The sequence below is a fragment of the Phoxinus phoxinus genome (genome assembly GCF_949152265.1).
Source record: "Phoxinus phoxinus genome assembly, chromosome: 8".
Classification (NCBI taxonomy): Eukaryota; Metazoa; Chordata; class Actinopteri; order Cypriniformes; family Leuciscidae; genus Phoxinus; species Phoxinus phoxinus.
Window position 1 is genome coordinate 32,420,924 of NC_136883.1, and position 13,513 is coordinate 32,434,436.

A 13,513-nucleotide genomic window follows, 5' to 3' on the forward strand; every position below is an offset into this window, starting at 1 on the left:
GTATAGGGGTTATATCTGTATTCTTTCTAAATAGGGGGTGTGGGTACATCTTTTCAGCTTAATTAGGGAAAAGAAGGGAACTCTTTCACATGTGCTTGCAGGATTCTTCTGAAATAAATAGCTAAATGGATGCCGTTTTTAGCATTTTGACTCCAGCAAGCTGTATTAAAGTTAAACATGGTCTACACAAAGAGGACAATTGCATTTTCATTGTTCTAAAATACATTTCCAACTGTGCCACTTTAACAGGCTCAACTATAAATGAAATGATTGACAAAAACACAGCTGATATATATTTGTCTAATTGTTGCCTACAGGGAAAGCGAGCTTCATGGAGTATCTGTAATCATCAGTAATTAGAATATTGTTGCATATAATTACAAAAGATTTTGATTGTCTCAATTTCACTGCTGCAGAAGGCCCATCCCAATCCTCTGCTTTAATACACATTTGTTTTAGTGGTGTCAGAGACAATTATGATTATATGGGTCTCAGCATGAGACTATACTCAAAATGAGAGAGAAAGATCCGCTAAAAAATGTAATCCACACATCCAGAATTATGAAAGAAATTGAAGCGTTTGTAATAAGCTTTCATAGACAATCAAGAGACTTTAGACACCAGGAGATATCAAGCTTTACTTCATTTTGAGGTTAAAATCACTCTGAAATAGTGGGATTATACACACACACACACACACACACACACACACACACACACACACACACACACATTTGGTTTACGGGGACTCTCCCCCTATAGACAATGGTTTTTATACTTTACAAACTGTATATTCTATCCCCCTATACACTAACACTACACCTAAACCTACTCAAACCTACTACGTTTACAAAGGATTGGTCCAGTTGAACTTACTTGCATTGGTCTGGCAATTACAAATCTCAGTAGTCATGACCTCAAAATAATACATTCAGGCTAAGCTAATCCTTGCTATGAAGAAAGGCTATAAGAATGCAATGCGCACTTGCATTAGGCTATGAATTGTGCTCAGAATGCAACAAGCTTGAGTAGCAAGATGATTCTGCGTTCACTTAAATATGTGACCTTAAAGGCAGGGCATAGGCGATTAGTTCCAGAAACATTTGTTATGCTGGCTGAAAGTCTCTTCACGTCCTGATAGCAATCACTAAGTTGAGTGGTCTAAATGTATTTATATTACATACAGGGCTTGACATTAACACCCGGGAAATGTAACACGGTCACTCCTACTAGACACTTTGGCGGGTTGAATTTTATATAATATACATTTTTCAGTCTTTTAAAAAGGCATCTGAAATAATAAACTAGGTATCGACACTGAAATATCTGAAACTCTTCTGCAGGATACACAATACCAGCTGCGCGTTCTTGCTCTCTTATCTCTCCGAGAGCTAGTTGACACACAAACCCGCTTCCCTTTACTCACTCGTTTCATTTGCTCCGGATAAATATTGTTGGTGTTACAGGGCTTGAATTTTGGCGTGGAATTGCACGTAAATAATTAGCATCATTTTGGAGCACACCAAAAGTGCGTGCACATAAAGACAAGTATATTAGTTATATAAAACAGTATAATGGGTCCGTCATGTCTTAAAGTGACAGCAGCCTAAGATTCTGTCAGCCAAATTGTGAGATATTAAAAATATCTACATGCCAGTTTTGTGGCAGTGAAAATGCTGAGTGGCTAGTAACTTTGTAAAATCATTAGCCACAGTGGCTGGTATGCAAAAAGGTTAATGTCAAGCCCTGATTACATATGTATAGCCTACTAAAAGTGAGAAATCACTATTATAGTAAATAAATATTTACTTAGCTATCACCAAAGTTCACATTTTGTTGTAGATCATTAAAACATTATGCTGCTTTAGAAGTCTGTTCAAAAGTTTTGTACCACATTTTGTCCTTCTGTGTGTAAATACTGCCTGCAGAGTCATCGGGCAGCGAGGCAACACGTCAGCTAAGCTTTCGGATGCATGTAAGGGAGTAATTAAGGTCCCGAAGAACTCTAAACTGAAAGGATAGACAAGAAACTGAGACACATGAACAAAAACACATTAAACAAGACGTAACCCTGACACACTCAGATATACTTCACAATAGGGAAGAGAAGACTATCTCAACTTCAGTTTCATGCTGACTTTATGGGATTAAACCTCCTAAACAACACAAAAGCATCTAACACTTGACCGTGACTGGTGAGCTGTCAAGTACAGTACAGGTAAAAGTAATATTACAAATAAACCATGCACGCAACTCTGTTTACGAGAAGAGGTAAAGGAAAGGAACCTCTAAGTGCTGCTTGGAGCCAACTTTAAAAGACTGGCAGGAAAAAACCACCAAGCTTGAGAAGCACTTTATTAGCCAGCAGGGTGGGTCAGGAGGACCAGCCCCATTATTGATTGTGGTTGTTGGATGCATCCACAGCTGCACTTTCTCTAAATTTCCAAGAGTAAATATGCACCTTTGAAGTGGGGGGTGCCCAGGAGCACTCCCCAGTCTAGATAGTGTGGGTTTGTGTGGAGGGCTGCAGTTACGGGAAAGATCAATGAAACCGGGGCATTAGGTACACTGCTCTGCCTGGCCCTGCCATCAGGCAACAGAGGGGCTCTTAGTGGGCTAGTCTTATCGAGTCCCGGCTAGTCGGAGACTGATGGAAGCATGCTTATATTTCCTTCTGCTCCCCAGTTGCTCATACAGGTTAGGATCTTATGTGGCACAAGCTTATGAATGAATGTGCACATTCCCAAAAACAAACCCGCAGTCATTTTAATCAGGCTTTTGTGTGTTGGAAAAGTTATCACACACGCAATATGAAGCCTACTGCAAAACAATATTAATTTAGCTAATTATTGTTGGGCCTACAGGGTTCAGGTTCCACCTAGAGAGGAATGAGCATTGAAAAGACAGAAGGTTAATGGGTTTAATGTGGAGCCTCTGAGTCAGGTGGACAGAGTACAGGCAGACTGGCATTAAAACCAAGTAAGTTTCTCTCAATACAGAGGCTTTATTGAAGTTATCACTGTTATTTATTTATTTGATTGATTGAATCTGATTGTTACTACGCCAGTAGGTGGCGGCACTCTTTATGAGTGAGTCATTCATTCATTCAACCGGATTTGTTAAAAAAAACTGATTCATTCAGGAACCACTGTAAAAAAATACTTTCATGATTTATCACAACATTTTATATTTTGTCAAAACAACTTAGATAATTAATGTGGTTCAGATAACATAATATTTTGAGTTTCTATTTATTAAATCTGTCTCCATTGTATTAACTAAAATTTTTTCATTTCAATTAACTCAAAAATATAGGCAACTTACTTTTTTAAGTTAAACCAACAATCATTTTTCACAGTGTAGTGGCAGTCTTTTGATTGAGTAATTGAATCATTCACAGATTTGTTTTAACAAAACCCACTGTTGCTTGGTGTTGCAGTGGTTATTCTGTAGCTTTGTTCACAACTATTTTTGCTGACAGAGCAGGAGCAGAAAAAAAGGGAAACGAGTTGTTTTGGGGAAAAAGGGAAGGGAAAAGGGAAATGTTGTGTCTAAAATGTAATTTACTCAATATTAACTTCTTGTTTATTGAACAGTTATAAGTGTAAATGTATAAATGTAATATCACACAATCATATTGCTTCCTCGTTACTCCATGACTTTGGCTTTTAGTAATGGGTTGGAATTGTAAATTCACTCTTAATATAGTCATAAATATAGCCATGGTTTGTCCATATAATATTTTTTCAGCCCTTGTGTCAGCTTTGTGGTCAGATAGGCATTACAATTTAAATAATCTTACAGTGGCACATTATACAAAGCAAAAAAAAAAATTTTTTTTTAAATGTGTTTAATTGTTATGGTAAATACAGGGCCAGGGTCAGACAAAAATTAATTAAAAATGTTTTTACTCCTCTTCAAAAGTATCGTATCCCCAGACACAGCGGCTCCGTTTCTGACTGGAACAACTCTCTGTTCGCTTTGTGAAAGCATGGAAAAACCCATATCCTGCCCATTGTGCCGCTGGATGTGCTTACTTGTGGCATGCTTTAAGTGCATTACATTTGTGCTGAATGTACAGCTTTTTATATTGTGGCTTGAAGAGCTCAGTGAGAAGGCCTAGTGCGGTTAACGGTCCATGGGAGGAGGATAATCTCTCAGACTGAGGTGGTACAGAGTGATAACTCACCAAAGCCGAATAAGCCCTGTCTTATCACTATAATGTCATAAAACATGGTTTAAAAAATGTCCACATGGCCACAAAAAACTACAACTTTTGCTGATGTGCTTCACTTTACCTTGTCCAGATTTACACTCTTTGATATCTACATAACAACGGAGTGTGGTGGACTTCAGAAGTGAGATGACAAAGTCCCCTCTCTGGCTTTTTTTCTTTTCTTTTTTCTTCAGTAAACATTCATGTTACATTTCCATTTAATGTTCACACAGTTTCCAGGTTATAGACACCATTTTAACTTGGGTATATTGATGAGCAACTAAATCTTTTTGTATATGTGTATATTGAAATGCTTTTTATTAAAATCAAGTCACAAAGTCTTATACATTTTACACTTTTTTTTTTTTTTTTACTGTGTGGTGATGTCTCGCTTTAAGACCTCAATGAGATGCTTTGAACTTTTTAACAGCGGTTATTGCTGTTGGATTTTTATTTGGGGGGGGGGGGGGGGGTTGTTATAATAACTAAATAATATTAGTCATAATATTTGTTTGATACATTTTTGTACTGTCAATTTTCTTAATATTATCATCCATATTTTTGGGTGGAGGAACTACCTCCCTTCCTCCCTGGAGAAAGACACTCCTGCTAAGCTAATGTTTCTTTTACAACTGTGACAATTCCAATCTTATATCTTAATCCCAGCCTAACTTAATGCATCTGTCAACATCTTAATGAACTGTAAGTTTTCACACTATAAATGTGACATGATGCTTGTATTGAGTCATTTGAGTGCGAGTAGACAGCAAGAGGACAACATCTGTGTGTGTTCACTTAACGTTCGTGTCTTTGGGGGTTCCTCATTCCCAAGAGTCATCAGGCGAGGCTGCTGCCAGGCCGCGAGAGGCAGCCAGCAAGAGTTAACATTTACAACCCCCCGTCACACTTCACAAACCCCAGTGTCACTCAAGCACAGCCTGTGTGGCAGGCCCAACATTAATGGAGACGTTGACATCTTCCGGCAGCGTGTTTATCTGATGCTAACGCTAAGCAACCGCAACCAATAGCCTCCGTGTGGAGCCATCACATTCAAACAAGGCCGGTTGGCAATGAGCGAAAGCTTCACTTTACTTCGTTTTATTTACGATTCGCTGCTCTGGCTGCTAGCAGACCTCACAAATCAAAAGGGTTGCGAGATTTATCTTTTGGACACAATCGCTATTACATGCTAGGTTGCGTAACTGTTTTCCTGTAAAGAAAACAGGAACTGAGAAGTGTTATCAAACATTTCTAAGGAGACAATCTCCATGGTGAAAGATGCAGGCGTATTTCACAGATGTTTAAATCAAAGTGGAGCATGATATTGACATACAGCGGGAAGCTTGAATACTCTGCTGGCAGTAGTCTTCTGCGGAGGGCCTCCGACAAAGGTTGTTTACATATTTCCACCACAGTGTTTTGCTCAATAAACTGTCTGACATTTTTTCCCAGGATTCCAGAAACAGCACAAAGCCACGGGTTCCCTCCTGTGATGAGAGGCTCAAGCTTGTGCGGCATGAATAGAGAGCTGATCCTGGCCACCGTTTGCCGATATTTTACTCATACTGTTATGTTTTGTGTGAATTTATATTGTGTTATTTTGTCAGGATACTTCACGAGTTGTCCAAGCTAAAGTGAACAAACGAGAGTTAAAATTACTGTCTGATCCATTTATGCAGCCAGAGATAAACTTTACAAGTCGTCTTATCACAGCCAGTGCTAAACCATATAGACCTTCATAAAAATCACCAGATTTGCCTTATAATATGCCTTACAATCCACATTGTGGAGTAATTAACAAGAAGTATTGTTAATGTCACACTGTTAGTGTTAGCGCTGAGCAAACTGAAATAATAATATAACACATTTTCCTAAACTGTCCTCTCTCTCATATGTGCATTGGAAAGAATGTAAATAATTTATGGTATTTTAAAAATCTAATTTCTACAGCTGCAAATTTAAATTATTGCTGCTGTTCATTACTTCTTTCAGTGATGTTTTGTTGTATTTAGTGTACATTTATATATTAATGTTTGATCACTCTAATTGAGACTTGTTTGTAAAAAAAACATTTTTTTAATCATTACAAAATGGTTGTGCCAGAAAATCTGCCTAATTAAGTGATAAATAATACAATCAGGTTATATTTAAAAATAAGCTATTGCCTCAATAATGTAGTGTATTACTTTTTAGTAGCTTGTAATGCTAATTACCTTTTCCAAAAAAGCTGTGTGTGTGTGTGTGTGTGTGTGTGTGTGTGTGTGTGTGTGTGTGTGTGTGTGTGTGTGTGTGTGTGTGTGTGTGTGTGTGTGTGTGTGTGTGTGCGTGTGCGTGCGTGTGTGTGTGATCTTCCAGACCAACACATGTAAATAACACCAAATAACACCATCAAAGACTGAAATTCTAGAACCACCCCTCTTCACACATGTTTGTTGTATAAAACACAAACTCTTTTCAAATATTCTCTTGTTTATTGAATCTCCATTGATTTCCTGGTGGATCTAGACACAATGTTTGTAGGAGCAGAGCATACACAAGAGGAAAGGTAAAAATGGACAAACATGGCCTTTCTACAATATCTGTAATCTTGCACATTTGCTTTCGTGAATGCAAGTGTTCATGCGGGATCGTCTATAGTGCACATGATGGAGGATGATGATGGGTTCATGAAGTAGATGAAGCTATCTTTAGAGGATTGATTTCCCATACTTCCACGCTGCTAGCTGCATTTATATTCCATGCCGGTGGCTTTGTGACCCTTGATTCTCCTTTGATGTGGCAAGCACAAGCTCAGAGCAGGCAGCAAGTTCTTGGGGAAAAGGCAGAGCGGTAGCAAAAGGTCTACAAAAAAAGGGGAGGGGGACAGTTTTATGAAATGTTAGAAGGATGAAAAAAAAAAAGTGAGAAACTGGTGAGAGTTTGCAGAGAGTGATCAAGCCGTCGTCTGACAGATCTAGGTGTGTATGTGTGTGTGTGTGGTAAAGAAAGATGGGAGAAGGGCATGGTGGGGCGCGGGATGATAGAGACGTCAGCTTCGCTCTAGTAATCTCGGGATGCCTGGGCACAGCAAGGGGCCAACGGTGTGACAGGGCAGACCACCCTACCCGCTCCGGAGGGTGGGGGTCTGGCGGGACGGACAAGAAGAAATAAAATAAAAAATCTCCATGGAAATTAGCATGGCACAGTTTTTAATCTCCTATTTTCACCATACGATGAGGGTCAGTGCATCAAATTCTCTCCTGCTCTATTTTTGCCTGGCTCATTTCTAAATCTAAACCCCCCATATCTAATTTTATTATCCTCAGTAGCTTTTCATGTACTATATTTCGCATCCAGACTCTTTTCTTGAGAAACGCCTCCCACTTAAACCCCTTTTTATCCATTACAATTAACCATTTAGCTTTCAGAGACAAAAGGAGAGCAAGACCCGAGTCACATACCCTCAGATTGACACAAGATCAAGCTGTTGGTGCTCGGGATGATCTTTCAAAGATGCGTCCCCAGCAACCCTTCCCTCAGCAGCACTAAGTCAATGGCGGTTTGTTGTCGTGCTGTCTGTCTGTCAGAGGCGGGGGGTTCTGCAAAGAAAGGCGTCCGTTTGGACCCCCAGGTGACACCAAGCTGCTCCTTACCAACAAGAGAATTAACACCAGCAGAATGGAAGATTAAACCACTCTTGATTTACAATGATACATCTTCATCGCTCATTCTGAGATGAGTTTGGTTTAGTTTCTGATAATGAGTGGGAACACAGAGGCCATTTTGCTTTTGGGACACCTGCAACAAGAAATATTCAGTGGACCGTGGACAAAACCCTTATTGTTTTGATGAAAATCATACGAATCCATTACTTTCTAAATAGTGCTAAAATTCAAAATACCGAGCATTTTTTTTAACAGAGAGATTTCAGATATGACGATTCCTAACGGCACAATTTTATTCGGCGTCTTCTGTTTTAGAACACCCTTGAGATAATTGGGTCATTCTTCATAACTTATGAGTCTCAAGAAGCCATTTCACACTAAACCAAAGATGGCTGATGAGTAATCAGAGGCCAGGCGTGAGAGAAATTTACTAGAGTACTTGATTGGAGCTTGACTGATGGGACAAGTTTAAGTTACAGCTACATTGAGATGAAGTGGGTCATCAGTTTCTTATGGGCAACTTGATGTCAACGCGCGGGCACCCAGCACCGTATGGCACGGGGTCAGAGTTCAATCGTGGTGCCGTTTTTGTGTCCTCTTTTTATTCTGGAACGAAGAGTCACTTATTTTCTATGATTTGCGATTATTTCACCTCTTTTGCACGGCCTGAGAGATCAGACTATTCCGTTGCCACTTCAAGACAATCAGCTGTATGATTAATGCAAATCTATAGCATCTACATACAATTTAAATAGCAAATTCACAGGGATATTGTACAGACCCTAAGTGAATTCAGAGGGAGAAAAAAATATCACACTGAGAACAGGTAGGATGATATTTACATGTCTTTGTCTCTTTTCTTTCTGTGTTTATGGCAAAACAATAAAGCGTTCTGTGGGAAGTTATGCTGGAAGAACATTTGAGTAACAAGAAGTTGAAGTAGTGCAACTTGGCAAAAGCTCAAGAGAGCCTTCTACTCATGGGACACTGTTCACTTGTCACATCAGAATGCTCTATTCCTTCAAGACACAAGCCGAGTGTGTCTGAACACTGAAGCTACCCAGGTAGCGGTGCTTTGTAATGATGCCAAATTGCTCTGCTGTTTGTAATTCCCCTTTGGGTATAGGCTGATGGTTCCATGCAGAGCAGACAGGCAAAACAAAGAATGCAATTTAAGGGCTACCTTGAAATGAATGGAGCTAATGAACTATGGTGTCTACTTTTTTATCAGGCTCTTTTATTATTGCAATTTTTTAAATCACACGTGTTTAGTACCAGCTAACGCTTGAAATGTGGTTTAAAAAAAAAAAAAAAAAAAAGATTAAGCTCCACTAATTTTTAACAGTTGATTTCCCAATTAACTCTGTGTTTTTACATTAAAACATTTTAAACGATATTTAAAATTATACTCGCAGGCGATAAAACGTAGCACTATCAAAATACATCAATGATCTCTAATTGTAAAAAAAAAAAAAAAAAAAAAAAAATATTAGAGAGGTAAGTGTTTTATAACCTGCTTTGGAAACATGGGGCTTCTCGATCACAAAGCTGACAGCTTTACAGCACAGCAAAAGAGCCAAAGGGTTCAGCATAGTGAACTTAGAACTGGAGTTTCCCAGCCAACGGCTACGCTATTGGGAGATGGGCAGAGGCATCTAAGAGCCAGAAAATTCAATTCAGAAGAACCCAGAAGGGATCGTGGTCTTGGGAGCTGTACAACAGGCAAGCTCCAGAGAAATACACTAATTGGGTCAAAATAGGTTGCCTTTTAAGTACTGTTCACTGCGCCCAAGCACAGCTCGTTTCGATACACAATCAAATTCGTATCAAATTCGATAGCGTTTTCTCCTCACGAATTACTTTGATTTAAATAATAATAATAAAACAATAACAATTTTAGGTGTTTTAATATTTGTATATATTGATTTTTTTTAGGTTGGAGTAGATTGCAAACTTATGTAAAAAATGATCAAAAAGCAAAGTGAATATTTCAATAAACACATATTTCGCACATAATGTATGGTGTCCGTTGCGATAATAAGAGGGAAAAAACAACAACACGCAAAACCGCGTAAACAAGTTTGTGTGGAGAAAAAAAAAAGGAAGGCCTGGAATTATTTCTTCACAGAGAAACGTATAGGGACGACAATAATACTATATCATTATGATAATGTTGCATGCTGATTCATATAAAGCCATGAAGAGAGCAGAGTTAATTAGGAAAGCTTGCCGACTCTGCACATTGTACTGACAAGCGGCAGAAATATGTGTCAGATTTAGAAACCTCTCTCTAACCTTTCCTGAAACATTCTCCCACCTAGCTGAAGAGTTTGTAGCTGCTAATTAAGCCTGATACAGGTTTCTTGACTAGTTTGCCAACTGCCTCCTAAATAGTTCAAAATTATGTGACAGTGATTTTTTTAATCAAAGAAAATATAATTTCCAATAATTTTCACATCACAAACAATGAAAGTTGATAGGGATCAAAAATACTTTTTAAACGCTAATAACCACACACACACACACACACACACACACACACACACACACACACACACACACACACACACACACACACACACACACACGAACAGAATAGCACCACTTTGTTTCAGTATATATAGGCTATATTCGTGCGCATAATAACTTGCAAACAATTAAGATTTTGTAAATGCTTGCATAGCCTAAATATTATGCTTTCCAGAAATACAATTTCGAGGAAATTTTTTAAGAATTTGTGTTCCCTTTCTGTATTGAACTACCACATGTATGTAAGCCATCAGCCATGTGTAGGCTACCTATACACCTTTTTTTAAATCATGATATTATAGATATAATGGTACGTAAAACATTTGAAAATGAAACAATAAAAAAATATAAAATGCAGGCTGGAAAAATGGTTATGGAAAAAACACACGTGCACATACATAAAAAAAAGAAAAGACTGGAGGCAATACTGGAAAACAGAGTTTTCAGAAAAAAATGGTATTTTACTCAAATCGCATATATGATGAGTGTCGGTGAATTTAAATAAAATGTAGGCTATTAAACCGTAAACGACAAACGACTTGCTAGAACTATTTTTGTTCATTTTGATTGCGATTTAATAAGCCTATATTAACTCTTCTTATTTTAAGTAAGCCTATGTGAAGTTTGTCAGTATTAGATTAAATCGATCTTTATTAACCTTGAAGAAATATGAAAGTATATTTTATTTATATGCAGTGGGCTATAAACTAAAAATAACCCGAATTCGTATGACACCCACAAAATTAATATAGGCCTAATGTGTCTCAATAATAATAATAATAAAGCTACATAAAATAGTTTATATAACATTTAGTGGAGCTTTATAAAACATTGCTAAAATAACTATTAGGCTATAAAATACTTGACACAATTGAAATGTTGGTGCACACACAAGTGCTTGACTGAAGAAAGCAACTTTTGCTGCGCTCCAAGCTACAGATAGATGGCGCTGCACCCAAGCTGTAGAGCACAGTCTCGTGCGCTTTCCTTTCAGCCCGTGTGCTCTTACTCTTATTATCGGCTCCAAAATTAACCTGTCAATTTCTCAGTCACCACCATCTTGAATCTCTCCCTCCTGCTCCGCGCCCTGCGTCCAACCGACTTAACTTTACAGATAACTGTGGGCGCGTGTTTGTTAGTATTGTGAATGAGTGTATTATCGCTTAAATGACCGCTATGAATCACTATAACGCTGTCTGGATTGCGATAAGACTCTCTCTCTCTCTCTCTCTCTCTCTCTCTCTCTCTCTCTCTCTCTCTCTCTCTCTCTCTCTCTCTCTCTCTCTCTCACACACACACACACACAGACAGAGCATGTTGTCTGTTTATTCTTTTATAGGCTGGGGAAAAGAACATCTCTGTAACATCGCCAGGATCCAGTGTTTGCTGTCTGTTCTACAATAGTGTAATGACACTGTCACAGGTTTTGTCATGTTAGGGCTATACTTCTGCAATAGAAAGTGAGCTATTATTTATCAAAGTAAAAAAAAAAAAAAAAGAGCAACACGAAATATTTTGGCCTTTAAAATAAAAAATAATACGCTTTATTATTGTTGTTGTTGTTATTGTCAATATTTCGTTTAAATAAAATTATTTCGTTTTTCTTTGTAGATTACGACCTTATTTGTGTTGTGATCATTTTCGCGTATTCATACATTTGACATAGCCTTAGCCTATATGTTTAAGTACACGATCATAGGCTAATAGTTATGATCATAATAGTCGTCAAAAATATTGCAGCGCTTTTCACAATGCAGTTCAAAGCAGCTTACTCCAATACAATACAATTCGCCACGATTTTTAAAATTAATATTTTCCCCCTAAATATTTAGTTTCCTATTAGGCTTCCTCCAAGCAGAAATGTATATTTTATTAGGCTATGTTATAAAGCATTGAAAATGCAGCATTGAACAACTTCTGAAATCAACCTGTTCAGATTTTTTTCTCTCTCTCTCGTTTTTCTGAGGTTCTAATACAATACATTTGCAAGAATATATGTTGTGGTTGTGGAGACTACAAGTGAAAGGAACATCAGTGTTCCAAATAGTTGAGAAGAAATAAAAGAGGTGTTTGTAAGCTCAGCGGGCCTCTGTGGTGTAATAAGCACGGGGAGCTTTTTATGTCTCTTAATGGCTAATAATGTGATAAGCTAGACTAGGCCCTTAAAAAATTCCTGCCAAGTGTAAATGCGACAGGGGGACCCCAATTGCCCTGGTCCTTTCTGTTTTCTTTTTTTCTCCAGGTATTTTCCTTTTTCTCAGTTCAGGTTATTAGCCCCCACATGACTGCACCATATAAAAAAAACAAGGGGGAGGGAGGTGAAAAGCACAAGATAGGTCTCCTATCGCTCTTCCTTTCTTTCTCTCTAATTCCCTGTTTTTTTTTTCAATTGTGGTTATTTGCAAATGGTTTTATTGTATAGAAGTGCCAGAGAAGGAGGAGGCGCTACCAAGGGTAGAATAGTAGTAGGTCTTTAAATGCACCCACACATGCAAAAAGAAGAAGAAAAAAGGAACACAACATCTGGTAATTAGTTTCAGCAAGCTTAGCCTAATGATGTAAGCAGATTATTTTCCAGAAAAAAGAAGCGGGTGGGGGAACCCATATATTCTTTATTTAAAGGAGTCTTTAACATTTACGGACAGAGGAGACTATTGCTTCAGGCCAAGGGGAAGCGATTGCAGTTTGTTGCTGGGTGAGAGGTGGTGCTCTGTCCCGTGTCTCCTAATCACAAAGTGCAATGCACGACAGAACACTACTCAATATTTCAAAGTAGCCCAACTTTGCACCATGCTAGCACTCTGACATTTCTATTTATTGCAAGCTTTGGGCAAAAAGAGAGGCGGTGACATTTGTGTTCCCGCCCTGGCTTTCTGCGGTTGGGGGCCGTGGCCCTTCAGAGAACCATCCTCTTTGGAGCACCGGGGCAGGCCACCAGCACTCCCAGAGTGTAAGGGGGCATGGATAAAACACTATATTAAATGCAGTTTACTTACTAGCTCTTAATTTCAGCAGGACTGATCGATTCTGACAGGGAGGGCATCATACTGCCTGCCAGATCACTTAAGCCCCCCCCCCCCCCCCCCCCCCCATTAATATCATGTCATCAGCTATTCAGGGGGCC